This window comes from Phalacrocorax aristotelis, chromosome 13, assembly GCF_949628215.1.
Source record: "Phalacrocorax aristotelis chromosome 13, bGulAri2.1, whole genome shotgun sequence".
Lineage (NCBI taxonomy): Eukaryota > Metazoa > Chordata > Aves > Suliformes > Phalacrocoracidae > Phalacrocorax > Phalacrocorax aristotelis.
This window is the reverse complement of record NC_134288.1, coordinates 17,061,616-17,075,070: the sequence shown is the minus strand read 5'-3', so window position 1 is coordinate 17,075,070 and position 13,455 is coordinate 17,061,616. Positions and strand designations below refer to the sequence as shown.

At 49.5% G+C, this 13,455-nt stretch overlaps 1 long non-coding RNA gene across 1 annotated transcript in view; it reads right to left on the bottom strand.

The window, feature by feature from the left end:
* LOC142064138 (uncharacterized) overlaps window positions 1–13,041 on the bottom strand; it is a 31,163-nt gene extending 18,122 nt beyond the window's left edge. Inside the window, exons 1-2 of the long non-coding RNA XR_012663010.1 lie at window positions 12,765–13,041; window positions 509–695 (exon numbers count right to left, since the gene is read on the bottom strand). This is a non-coding gene — a long non-coding RNA (uncharacterized LOC142064138). The remainder of the gene's footprint in view (window positions 1–508; window positions 696–12,764) is intronic.
* Between the last annotated feature and the right edge of the window lie 414 nt (window positions 13,042–13,455).

Sequence of the window (13,455 nt, the reverse complement as noted above, 5' to 3'; positions counted from 1 at the left end):
CTCTGCACCGTGGCAGGATTGATTGCTTTATCACTAAATGATCCCTGATGGATGAGTATTGGGTCTAGGCATCAGTTAAAAGTGAGGATGATAATTCAGTTTTACTGATGCCACTGAAAGGGGAAGTTAATCTATTAAATTGTTTAGAAGTTTTACAATTTCCCATAAAGCGTTTAAAGCGGAGCTGCTCAACCTTTGCCACTGCATGACCTACTCTTTCTTCTTACCCTCCTTTTTATCCATGCATATAGTGTGGAATTAACCCAGTGGCCTCCAGCAGAGCATTGAGGGAGGCAAGGTGATTTTTTCCCCCTGTTAAGGACATAAAGGACCTCATATACAGATCAAAAGGAATGGGGAGATTCGTTATAAGAGTTACAAATCATAGGGGCTAGTAATCTGAGGTGGTTTGTGCCACATATAGTGGCTGGGCTTGGGTGGCACCTCTGTGGGATCACGGTCTTGGATCCTTGCCAGGATCAGGGTGTGCTCCCAGGCTTCCTCTCACCTGCGTGAGGTTCCTGCAGGTCACCTCCTTGCGCACACCTGCGCGGTGCTAGCTGGCACGCTTGGGGGCGCAGGGCAGCACCCGCATTGGGGGCTCACTCCTCTGCCTGGAAGCGTCTCCCCGAGTCCTCCACGGCACTGAGCTGCTGGCACATGAGGTGACAGTCACACCAGCCCCGGCCAGTGTCCTGTGTCAGGGAGGAACAGGGTGAGAACCGGGCCTTTTGGAGACACGGCATCTTCCCCAGGCTGATGTCGCTCCGTGCCACCTCAAAGGCAGCGCTCGTGCAAAGCCACCCCGGCCCCGGAACGATGAGGCGCAGGGACAGATGCAAACGAGAGAAAATTAGAATAAAAGAAATTAATATTTGACGCTTACAAGCATATGCACATAAATATAAATACATTTATATCTAAAATCAAATAGCTTTCCCCCAGAGTGAGTGAACTGTATTTGCTGCTTGGGTTGTGCCGTCACTCGTGAAGATGATTGTAAAGCCCCTCAAATTACGATACAGCCTTTTACCCACACCGGTGCCACCCATTTTCCCCACTGTGTCTGATGGTGATTAGGAGGGTCTCTGAAAGCTCAGCAGAGGAAAAAGCTAGAGGACAGAATTATAATAATGGAGAAAGACAATGGTACAGAGGAAAGGGAATGAATATCATCAGCGTGTTACATTTTTGTGCAAGAAGTCATCCGGTATTAAGCTGTTCGGAATAATGCAACTGGCAAGTGCCAGGAAGAAAATCTGCCAGTGCTGGACTCCACCCCGAAGTATCCAGTTTAGTTCGTATCTGGTATAAATGCAAACATTTGTTTGAAACGGGCCAGGGATGAGGTTCACCAGCAGTTCAGGACCAACGGAAGAGGGCCCTGGTCATTGAGAATTGCCACAGAAAAGTTACCCGGTTTGCCAGCAAGTTACCAGACTGCTGTTTGCCCTGCTGACTGGCCTGGAAGGGTTTTCAGAGAAGATGAAAATTAAATAATGAAAAGGTGAGAAAGTATTTAAAAATAAACATGCAAGCCGAACAGCTGGCTATTGACGGGAGGGTGCAGTAGCGGATGGATCACTCAGACAGATAATGGCCACAAACCAAAGCTCCTCTGTGGATAGTTTGTCCTCTTAATGAGCTGAGCAGGCCTTATCTAACATGTGCTTAGTTATCACTAGCAGTGCAGGATTAGGTCAATTAATAGAGCTATCTGGGTATTTTTTTTTTTTTTGCCTGAACAGGTTTTCACTGGAAATTGCCGATTATTTAAACCAATTTATTGTGTGGAAATGTGTCAGTTTTGAGTAAGTGTTTGTCAGGAAGATTTCTTGAGTTTCAAGATTTTTTCTGGCCAAAAGCAAAATAAACCTCAAAAGCAATGGTAGGTAAGACACTCACCGGCAACAGAGTGGCGAGTTCAGTGCCTCCTGCTTGTTAAAATTCATCTGTTGTAGGTTCTCCCTCCACAGAGCAAATGGAGAGAGAGAAAAATTAACTAGAAATCAGAATATTTGGAGCATTCCTTCTAGCACAGAGGGTACCAGACCTTTACATTCTCTCTCCCTGCTTGGGTTACGTTGCGGCGAGAGGCAACCCCCATCCATTCACTCATTTCACCTCTCCTTCGTGAAGCTCGCCGCCCTCTCCGGACTTCGCCAGAAGGAAGGAGATGCTGTCACACAGCCGCTTCCTCAGGCGCAGAGAGTAAAAAAGATTTGTTTCCGATTTTGCTGCCAGGTGGAGCAGAAATCTGGTGCCGTTATTCCCTCTCAGTGGGCTAAGAGGTCTGCTAATGGATCCAGGAGAGCGCAGGGCAAAGTTAGCTGCAGACAGCACTCTGTCCGTGTACATGCGCTGCTCAGGCAGGCGGGAGGGAGGCAACGCTCCTCATCACATTGACTTCGACAGCAACCACCGACTGCCCTTCCTATCCTTGCACTGGCCAACACGCAGATGAATAATTTAGAAAAGAAAAATTAAAAAAATCAAGGTTTGGGAACACACTTCTGCCATTTCCAGTGGTGAAGACACAGAGGTGTTGTGTCCTCCTCCTCCCCCAGCCATGGACTCCCTTCTTAACCAGATAGTGCCGGTCCATTCTCATGGGCACCACTAAAACACACGCGTGTGCAGGTGAGTGTTGCCCTGGAGAATATCCTCTTAAATCTGAGCTTCCTAGATTGATACAAGCAGGACGCTCTTTTGGAATGGTAATTTTGCTTTCTGAAGTAGCATTTGTTTGATCTCTGTATCAATACTTACCCACAGATCATCAATGCACTGGGGAAAACAGGCGTGGGATCTTCAGAAACCATTTTTAAGCAGCAATGACAAAATCAGACCGATGGTCAGTATTCAGGGAGCAAAGAAACCTTCACTTCATAGTAAACATACTGGAAAAATAAATAAAAATGTCTAAATAACTAAAATTCTGTTAGCTCGAAGCCTCAGCTCATGCTTTGCGGACCTCCAGGTTACTCAGTGGAGAAGAGGAAAGAGAATCAATAGAAATGAGAATAAATAAATTTATGGAATAAGATATGGTTCAGATAAAGTAAAACTCTGACTGTAACTTTGCCTCAAACTGAGCAGAACCTTTTTCAAGTTTCAGAAAAGCTTGAATAATTTTTTCTAGAAGCGAATAAAATTCCTGCTGTTTCTTTACTCCCCGATTCAAGTGGAGATTTTAAACAATATGGTGAGCAAAATGTTGTAAGTGACAGAGAACATGAAAGGACGTCAAAGGTTCAGGGAATGAGGGAAGAGTCTGAGATTCAAAAGGTCTGGGTTCAGTTTGAAGCACTATTCCTGAGCTGCTCAGAGACTGGGCGGAATAATTCAATTACTGAAACCTTAATTTCCTTTTCAGCCCTTATTTATTTAGACTATAAGAGAGTCTGGCTGTAGGGAGGGGTCCGCTGAATCCCTTACTGCTATTGTAACACAACAACAACAGCGATAATTGCTATTTTTTGTCTCTGTCTGACAATTCTAACTTTGCAATCTCAGGCTTAGAGGATGCTTTTCTTCTATATATACAGTTTTACAGTTATTCAGTAGAGTTGCAGATTGAGCGCCCGGCTTCTACTCTGGTATTTGCACACGCTCAAACCAGATAAAGTTGTAAAGTTCTGATTCATATTTAGGAGTTTAAACTCAATCTGAACCCATAAACCTTTTGAATTCCCCTCCTAGAATCAAAGGAAATGAAACGCTGATGCTACTCAGTATGCGTAGGTTTTGGTTGACAGGTGGCTGCAAGGCACGGCGCTGGGCACCCGCACACCCAACACAGCCCTGTTCCCAGCTAAGCCAACCCTTTGGTTCGGGGGCTTCATCGACGGCGCATCTTCCCCGCTGCGCTGACGGCGCTTTTGGACGGCGCTTGCTACCCTCTATCCTGCCCTCGCGGTCTGAAAAACTGAATATACAGCACCGAATTTTCCTGTTTGCTCAGGGTATGAACATTTCTCGTGCAGGGAATACAAGGCGCACTGGGACACCACGCCTGCCAGCATCCTCGGCATCCCTGGGGAGCTCAGGTGTGCGCTCATGGCACACATGCCATTAGAGGGCAGTCACACTGCTTCCAGTGGCCTCTCGCATCATCTGTTTCTCTGCCATGTTTAATAGGCTTTGTCTGGTTCAGGGCAAACCCCATTAGGCATGAAAAGGCAGAGCTATGTAAAGGAACTTGCACTGACAGCCTGTTAAATGAATAAGATTCTGCAGGATAGTGGGATTCAGCTGTTTTGGAAAAAAATATACATGCACAGACACACATTTTACATTTTTTTCTCTTTTTTTTGTCAGTATAAAAATAGGATCTTGGTTTGCTGAAAGCATTCCTCACCGCACCGTTCCATCATTCATTGCTAACGCTGCAACTGCTGGTTCTCTGTGTTGGCCCAATCTCATAAAGTAATACTCCCATGGCACTCTAAAACACGTACTTTTTGCCACGACTTCTGACGCTTTGATTTTACACAAATACATCTCATCAAAAAATACTCGTGGAGTTGCAGCAATTAATCATGCAAGTGGCCCGTTCCACCCCTGGGAGCTCACCTGCTGGTGCAGGGGGGCTTTGGCCGCTTCTGGAGGACCAGCTCAAGCCCTGGCAGCCTTGCAGCTCGAGCCCGGTCTGCTCGCCCTCACAGGGGGCTGAACGCCCTCGCAGGGGGCTGCTCGCCCTCACAGGGAGCTGCTCACCCTCACAGGGGGCTGCACGCCCTCACAGGGGGCTGCTCACCCTCACAGGGAGCTGCTCGCCCTCGCAGGGAGCTGCTCGCCCTCACAGGGAGCTGCTCGCCCTCACAGGGAGCTGCTCGCCCTCACAGGGGGCTGAACGCCCTCGCAGGGGGCTGCTCGCCCTCACAGGGAGCTGCTCGCCCTCACAGGGGGCTGCACGCCCTCACAGGGGGCTGCTCGCCCTCACAGGGAGCTGCTCGCCCTCGCAGGGAGCTGCTCGCCCTCGCAGGGGGCTGCTCGCCCTCACAGGGAGCTGCTCGCCCTCGCAGGGAGCTGCTCGCCCTCGCAGGGGGCTGCTCGCCCTCACAGGGGGCTGCTCACCCTCACAGGGAGCTGCTCGCCCTCACAGGGGGCTGCTCGCCCTCACAGGGGGCTGCTCACCCTCGCAGGGAGCTGCTCGCCCTCGCAGGGGGCTGCTCGCCCTCGCAGGGAGCTGCTCGCCCTCGCAGGGGGCTGCTCGCCCTCGCAGGGGGCTGCTCACCCTCACAGGGAGCTGCTCGCCCTCACAGGGAGCTGCTCACCCTCGCAGGGGCCTGCTCACCCTCGCAGGGGGCTGCTCACCCTCACAAGGGGCTGCACGCCCTCACAGGGAGCTGCTCACCCTCACAGGAGCCTGCTCGCCCTCGCAGGGGGCTGCTCACCCTCGCAGGGAGCTGCTCACCCTCACAGGGGGCTGCTCGCCCTCACAGGGGGCTGCTCACCCTCACAGGGAGCTGCTCGCCCTCACAGGGGGCTGCACGCCCTCACAGGGGGCTGCACGCCCTCGCAGGGAGCTGCTCACCCTCACAGGGGGCTGCTCGCCCTCGCAGGGGGCTGCTCACCCTCACAGGGGGCTGCACGCCCTCACAGGGAGCTGCTCACCCTCGCAGGGGGCTGCTCACCCTCACAGGGAGCTGCTCACCCTCACAGGGGGCTGCTCGCCCTCGCAGGGGGCTGCTCACCCTCACAGGGAGCTGCTCACCCTCACAGGGGGCTGCTCGCCCTCGCAGGGGGCTGCTCACCCTCACAGGGAGCTGCTCACCCTCACAGGGGGCTGCTCGCCCTCACAGGGGTCTGCTCGCCCTCGCAGGGGGCTGCTCACCCTCACAGGGGGCTGCTCACCCTCACAGGGAGCTGCTCACCCTCGCAGGGGGCTGCTCGCCCTCGCAGGGGGCTGCTCACCCTCGCAGGGAGCTGCTCACCCTCACAGGGGGCTGCTCGCCCTCGCAGGGAGCTGCTCGCCCGCACAGGGGGCTGCTCGCCCTCGCAGGGAGCTGCTCACCCTCACAGGGAGCTGCTCACCCTCACAGGGGGCTGCTCGCCCTCACAGGGGGCTGCTCACCCTCACAGGGAGCTGCTCACCCTCACAGGGGGCTGCTCGCCCTCGCAGGGAGCTGCTCGCCCGCACAGGGGGCTGCTCGCCCTCGCAGGGAGCTGCTCACCCTCACAGGGAGCTGCTCACCCTCGCAGGGGGCTGCTCGCCCTCACAGGGGGCTGCTCACCCTCACAGGGAGCTGCTCACCCTCGCAGGGGGCTGCTCGCCCTCGCAGGGGGCTGCTCACCCTCACAGGGAGCTGCTCGCCCTCGCAGGGGGCTGCTCACCCTCACAGGGGGCTGCTCGCCCTCACAGGGGGCTGCTCACCCTCACAGGGAGCTGCTCGCCCTCACAGGGGGCTGCTCGCCCTCGCAGGGGGCTGCTCACCCTCACAGGGAGCTGCTCACCCTCACAGGGGCCTGCTCGCCCTCACAGGGGGCTGCTCGCCCTCGCAGGGGGCTGCTCGCCCTCACAGGGGGCTGCTCACCCTCACAGGGGGCTGCTCACCCTCACAGGGAGCTGCTCACCCTCACAGGGGGCTGCTCGCCCTCGCAGGGGGCTGCTCACCCTCACAGGGGGCTGCTCACCCTCACAGGGGCCTGCTTGCCCTCACAGGGGGCTGCTCACCCTCGCAGGGAGCTGCTCGCCCTCACAGGGAGCTGCTCGCCCTCGCAGGGGGCTGCTCACTCTCGCAGGGGGCTGCTCACCCTCACAGGGAGCTGCTCACCCTCGCAGGGGGCTGCTCACCCTCACAGGGAGCTGCTCACCCACAGTCATCAGGCTTCCGTGTTTAATACGAGATAGAAGCGTGACAAAATAAAAGTGTATAGTTACAGACACATAGTTGAAATAAGTTAAGTGTCACATGCTGGTGATGTGAATATAAGGCAGCTTTGGCACTTATAATTTTGTTAAAAAGAATGTTTTTTGCTTAAAACCACGGATAATGGAAACTCAGTTTTTGCTGAGCTTTGCTAGGCAGTGAGAATGGGGTAAGTGTGCTTGGGTCTGGCCACAACTCCAAATGGTAGTGAGAGGCTCAAGAAAAAAGGGTGTTTTAAGTGGATTTCTGTTTCTACAGATCTTGTCACCGACGCTGCATGCAGCTGGTGTAGTTAAGATTAGGACTGCAATTATTTTTTGCTGACTCTGTCAGTTTGAGCTTTTCTAGCAGAATTTCTCTAGAGGGCAGTAAGGATTCAAAGCTGCCTCAGTATAAAAATATATATATGTTTTTTGTAGAAATGACAGATCATCTTTGCACAGCAGTAAAGGTTACAAGAGTGGGTGCACATGTTGCAGTGTAGGGTAGAACAGCTAAAAGCACATAAAGCATACTGTACACTCTTCCTTCTCATAACATCACCCAGGCTGATATTTCATTGCACATTTGTATTCCAAATCACTTGAAGCATTCTGCTTTTAATCTTGATGAGAAAGGGCCTTTTTGTTAGGGAAGATTCAGTTTGGTTAGTGGAGGGTATGGTAACGGGAAAAAACTGGAAAAATAAGTCAAGGGTCCAAACCAGGAACCTTTGATTAACACCTGCAGGGCTGAGACAAGGACTGCTGCTGTGACTCCTACCTACTACTTCCATAACACTGGGGATACCAAAGCTAGACCTGGGTCCAAATAAAGTGCATGCGGTTGTTCTCTGGCTCCAACATTACGTTTAACAATGGCAAATATAAGAATACATGTATAATGCCTGCTGCAAAGCGTATAAAGCTGTTTCTAAGAGTTCATAGCCCTTTTCTTCTTGTCCATACATAGAATCATTAAGGTTGGAAAAGACCTCTCGGATCATCAAGTCCAACCATCAACCCAATACTACCATGTTTCCTAAACCATGCCCTGAAGTGCCACGGTGTTTGAACCTGCCCCCAGGGACGGTGACTCCCCCACCTCTCTGGGCAGCCTGTGCCAGGGCCCGACCACTCTTGCAGGGAAGACATTTCCCCTCATCTCCAACCTAAACCTCCCCTGACGCAGCTTGAGGCCGTTCCCTCTCGTCCTGTCACTGGTGACTTGGGAGCAGAGACCAGCCCCCCCTCACTCCAGCCCCTCTCAGGCAGCTGCAGAGAGCAAGAAGGGCTCCCCTCAGCCCCCTCTTCTCCAGGCTAAACCCCCCCAGCCCCCTCAGCCAGTCCCCAGCACACTTGTGCTCCAGACCCTGCCCCAGCCCCGCTGCCCTTCTCTGGACACGCTCCAGCCCCTCCAGGCCCTTCTTGTCCCCAGGGGCCCAAACCTGAGCCCAGCATTCGAGGTGGGGCCTCCCCAGGGCCGAGCACAGGGGCCCCATCCCTGCCCGGCTCCTGCTGGCCACACCAGTGCTGACACAAGCCCGGGGGCTGTCTAGTTTTGAAAACTCTGGAAACAAAGCAGAATGTATTAAGTTTTGTGGGTCAGGTTCTTCAAGCTTTGCTGTCGGTGGGTAGCACCGTAACCTCCCAGCACAAACACCCTGAGCCGAGAGGGTGAGAGGTAAAAGTATCAGGGTCTATGCGTGTATGTTTTCAATCCTGTGACGACTGTGCTGCAGTAAGTAGCTCTGTGTCGAGGCCCTAGCTGCACCTGTGGTCATCTGTGTGCTCAGCACTGTCCTAATGGGACAAAAGCTTCTGTGTCTTGTGCCTGGATGAGCTGAAATGCAGAAGTAGAGTCTATGCACCCATTCCAACAGAAGCATTCTTTAGACTCTCCCATTTTTTGCCATCTCTATTCTTGTGATTTCATGGTGTTGTATTTTAAACATGGAAAGGCTCTGGAAGTATTTTATAAAGTCCTTCCAAGACAGACTAAAGCTTTCTGCTGCATCTGCTGGTGTCCAGCTGGCCACAATATAAAGTAGGAAGTGTGCGTGATGCATAAATAGGAAGTTTAGTTCTTGCCTTGATTGTACTTGGTCCCACTGGGTTAGGAGAGCAGAAGATCCAGAGTAAGAATCGTGGATACAGTCGAGCAAGCTGAGGCTCAACCAGGACACACCAAAGACCGTGCAAGAAGACAGGTGGCCAGAGGAGGTTATCAACAGTTCAGTCATGGCCAATACTTGATAATAAGGTGCCCCTACTTAAATTGGAAATTGAAGCTGTTCATTAGGCTTGGAGATACCATGAATAACAAAAGATCTTTGTGTCATTCTATGATATCTTTACATAGCATAATAGAGGCTATCTCAGTTTCAATGTAATAACCATTTACCACTGATTTTAAATAGGGCAGGTGTGGTTAAATTTGAGCTGTGTTGTTTTCAGCCAGATGCAGGCAGGCTCACGTTTCTGCAGGTGCCCGTTTTGTCCGTATAATGAGACATAAAGCTCAGAGGTATGAGACGTATAATCAGACATAGAACTCTCAAACACTGTTGTTTATGGTGCCCAAACGAAATAGTTGAACCCTAAAACTGGAGTTCACCTTGGTGCGCAGATTTGGAGAACCTAACTGAAAATGTGATTTACAGTCCAGTAATTCAGGGGAGCCTATGGATTTCTTGCCTCTGTTACAGCGACGAGGTTCCCCAAATCCAGTTTGCTCAGGAGTTTGCAACAGCAGCTGCTACTGCTTGCTCATTTTTCATCAACTTCCAAGGCACATGTAGAGACAAAGGCATGTGTCCATCCCTTCCTTTCTCACCTTTACTGTATTTTAAACGAGCTCCCTCCTTCCAGGCAGCATCCCCAGACCTCGCAGCTACTTACATCTTAACTGCTTACCCAGCTACTTGACTCGTGGCCATCTCTTTCGAGTCAGACCTCTCCAGGCACCCTGTTGGTCGTGGTCCCTGAATGCTCAGTGCACAGACTGCTCCTGAGCAGAGCTGCCGAGGCATCCAGCAGTCGCAGGATTGCCACTGTGTGCCCCAGGCAGGCACTTAACCTGCTGCTTAGGCAAGGGCTCGACAAAGCAAAGAGGGAGCTGCCTCTGCACATGACATCTGAGTGGTTCACACACCAGCGTAGTATGCTATCATGTTTTGAGAACTTCAGACGTATATCATCATCAACATATGTGCAAGTGTTATGCCAAAAATTAAAGTCTGGGGCAAAAATATCAGTGGGGCACTTTAAATAAACAGCCAAGACACAACTTCTCAAAACAACTAGTTCAAACAGAAAATTGGAATGGTATGAACAATGTGAGAGTGGGCTAGATTTTATTGTAAGATTATGTTTTTTAAGGAATACTAAATTTAGGATCTAAAGATGTTCATACTTGAATATATTTAAATAATTACTCTGTAAAATATTCATCCTACAATCTGTATTCTTGCTTTTCAGGTGCCTTAGCATCTAACAAATCTGTATTCCTGACCTTAAAAAGTATGTTTCTTGCCTGAAACAAATCTAAACAACAATGTAAGATGCCATAAAACTTGAAACCTCCTATGTCAAGTCAAGAGGAGATTCATTCAAGATAATTCCTTCCATATTTGCAAGAAAATGTGGAGGTTTTTAGCACAGCTTCATCCAGAATTTCACCTGAGACCTCTTACTTTTCCTCTCACTGGCCAAGTGTCCTCTTTTAGGTTCTAATGTGGCAAGCACTTTTTAGGCGTGGGTTGACAAGCATATTTTAAGCAGCCCCCCAGCTCACTGCAGACAGTGCTCTGACAGTTTTGCTGGTGCAGTTGTTTGCGCACTACTTAGGGAACCATGCCGAAGATTTGATCTCAAGTAAAACCAATCCGGGTTAATTCATCAATCTGCCAGTGGGAGAAAAGGCACCAATGGAGAAGGTGCTTGATACTAGAAATGACGTCAGGAATGGTTTCCTGACCCACGGACAGGTTTTGAAGATAGAACTTTCCCCTAGTCAACACTGAGATGGAATAGACGCTCTTTGAGGATTTTAATGAAAAATGGGTCATAGCCTTGTGGTTTGGTTCTCACTAGGGCACCCAAAGTGACAGTGCGTGAAAAAAACCTGTCCCCTTTTCACCCAACACATTGCGTGTGATGAAGATCATCGCTGTGCGTTTACATCAAAAGTACTCCGGGAGCTTTCACTCCCCCGTTAGGTTATTCGGTACGAGCAGTGAGGCTTATAAATAGGGTTAGAAGTGCCCCTTCGGAAGAGGAATATCCACCTAAAATAGATCTATTTCAAAGGCAGTGGCCCAAGAGCAATTGCTGTTTGGGGTCCTCAGTATAATTCAAACCACACTGTCTCCCAGAAAAAGCTTTTCGTTAAGGGGCTATGATTTTAAGAAGGCTTTATACCTTGTATGTGCACTATGGATCATGGGACTAGGAAGCAGTAAAAGTTGAGTACAGCTAGTATACCAGGGACTGACAGCATTATGACTTTTATCAGTTGTGTGAGAAATAAGTCCAGTCTTAGTAAGACAGTTAAGCCAATATGGCCAATACTCCTATGCTACAGATTTATGGTACACAATCCACTCTATAAAGCAATTGTTTAGAAACCAAGGGCTTGAAAACCCTTGTTCGGACAAGTAGTCCTTGTTCTCAAGTTCCATTGAACTTCCTTTGCTTCAGCCAGAGCAATCCCCCCAAAAAAGCACCAGATAAGTGAGCAGACTGAGAGAGACCCAGGCCAACAAACATACAGCCTTTCGTGTCCTAGGGTAGTCCAGCTTGCCTTGCAGAAGCATATAAAACAATAAGCCAAACATGAATTCATCATCTGGAAGATACTTGAACCCGCAGAGCAGACCTGGACCGGCTTTTTCTTGGCTCTGCCCATGACATCTTCTATTGCTCGTGCCTCAGCTCTCCCGCCTGTGTAACTGTATAGGTAAAGCTATTTTGCAAAGCCCTTTTATAACTGTAAATGAAAAATGTATAAATGCCAAACGTTGTTGTAATGAAAAGTATTTTCCTGAGCCGTTCAGACTCAGTGGGAAACCCGTATTGGCCACTGCTTCTGGGATGCTATTTCAGTGGCACTTTTACAGCAAGAGTGCTTTCCTCCAAAAATATAAAGGCTTGAAAGGGTAAAGTAGATCAAGTTTAGTGGCGCAGGATCAGTCAGTTACTCAGTGTTACTGCCATTAGAAGGAGGTGAAGGGAAGAGGGGTGATTTCAGTAAGGTACCTACAGGGAGATGTGTGCCAGGATTCAAGCCTGGTGATTCATAAGCTGTTCGTCAGTAGCTGTTAAATATCTGCTTTTTGCCAATGCTCACTGTTTCAGTCTGCCAAGGATACTGGATAAACAGTCGCTGTAAAAAATTTATAGTTTCTCTGGGGAAAACAAAAGCTTTTTGTGGCATAATACAACATCATAAATTAAAACTTTTTAAATTAAGAAGTTACATCATGTTTTGATGTAATGTGATGTGGCAGGTCATGCTTTTAATTTTAATAAGCTCAAAAAAGAGACAGAGATTGAGATTTGGGAATATAAATATTGTTTCTGAACCTATAACATCTCTTGTTGGAGGCTAGCGAAGCAGGTTCACCTCTGCCATCTGGGTTCAAGTCTTATTTCAGGAAAACAATTTGAAATGACTTCTGGAGGGATCAGCATCAGTTAATGAACTGAATTTCCACTCCACAGACCTTCCAGGAGATTGCCAAACAGCATTAGCACTTCTGTAGTATTTGTCATACTTAGGTATTGCTGTGCTTTGAAAAGCACTGTCATCTCCAGCTTACCTTTTTGAAGGGTCCTGTAACTTCCAGGTACCTTCAATTTTAAGAATTCCAGTACGAGAGACCCAGGACTATATTTCAGCCGTGCTTACCGTAAGTGCCCACTGATTTCAGCAGCAATTGCAGGGCTCTGAGTGCATCTCTGAATAGTCGGTCCTTAAACAGAGGCATCTCACTGTGGAATTCGGAACTGAAACCCATCATGTTGGCAGTCGCTTGACGACGCGGGTCTTCCTGGCATCGTAAGGTTATGACAGAGAGCAGAATCCTTGTATCTTTAAACTGGTGTGAGCTTTCAGCTTGTCTAAGACTAAGCCTGCAATTAGGTACAGAAAAGTCTTCTACCTTATGAACGGTGGAGCTGGGTCCTTTTTTCTAGAAAAAAAAAAAAAAAGAGTAATTTGTTTTTATGCATGAGCTAGCACAAAAGAGATATTAGCTTTGATTTTAACCATAAGAAATGTAAAGGGTCACTGCCATAAGAAACGTAAAGGGTCGGGCACATTGCAGGGCCGCCCAAAGGGGCAATAAGCACCTCTTCAGCACTTCGCCTCCTGAATTTTATTCGTTTTTCTTTCAGCTCAGTCACCGAAAGATGTGGTCTGAAGCCTGTGTTCACTGAGTCGTATCTGACGCGACTTTACTAGATGGCCATTGCTCTGTTCTCACTCACTTGGCCTGATTTCACCAGATGTGACTCCTGGAGGGGGATTGCCCTCATCGCACATTGGCTGCGGAGGGATCCTGGAGCTCTCGCTGCCTCCCTTGGCAGAAACTTGGCAC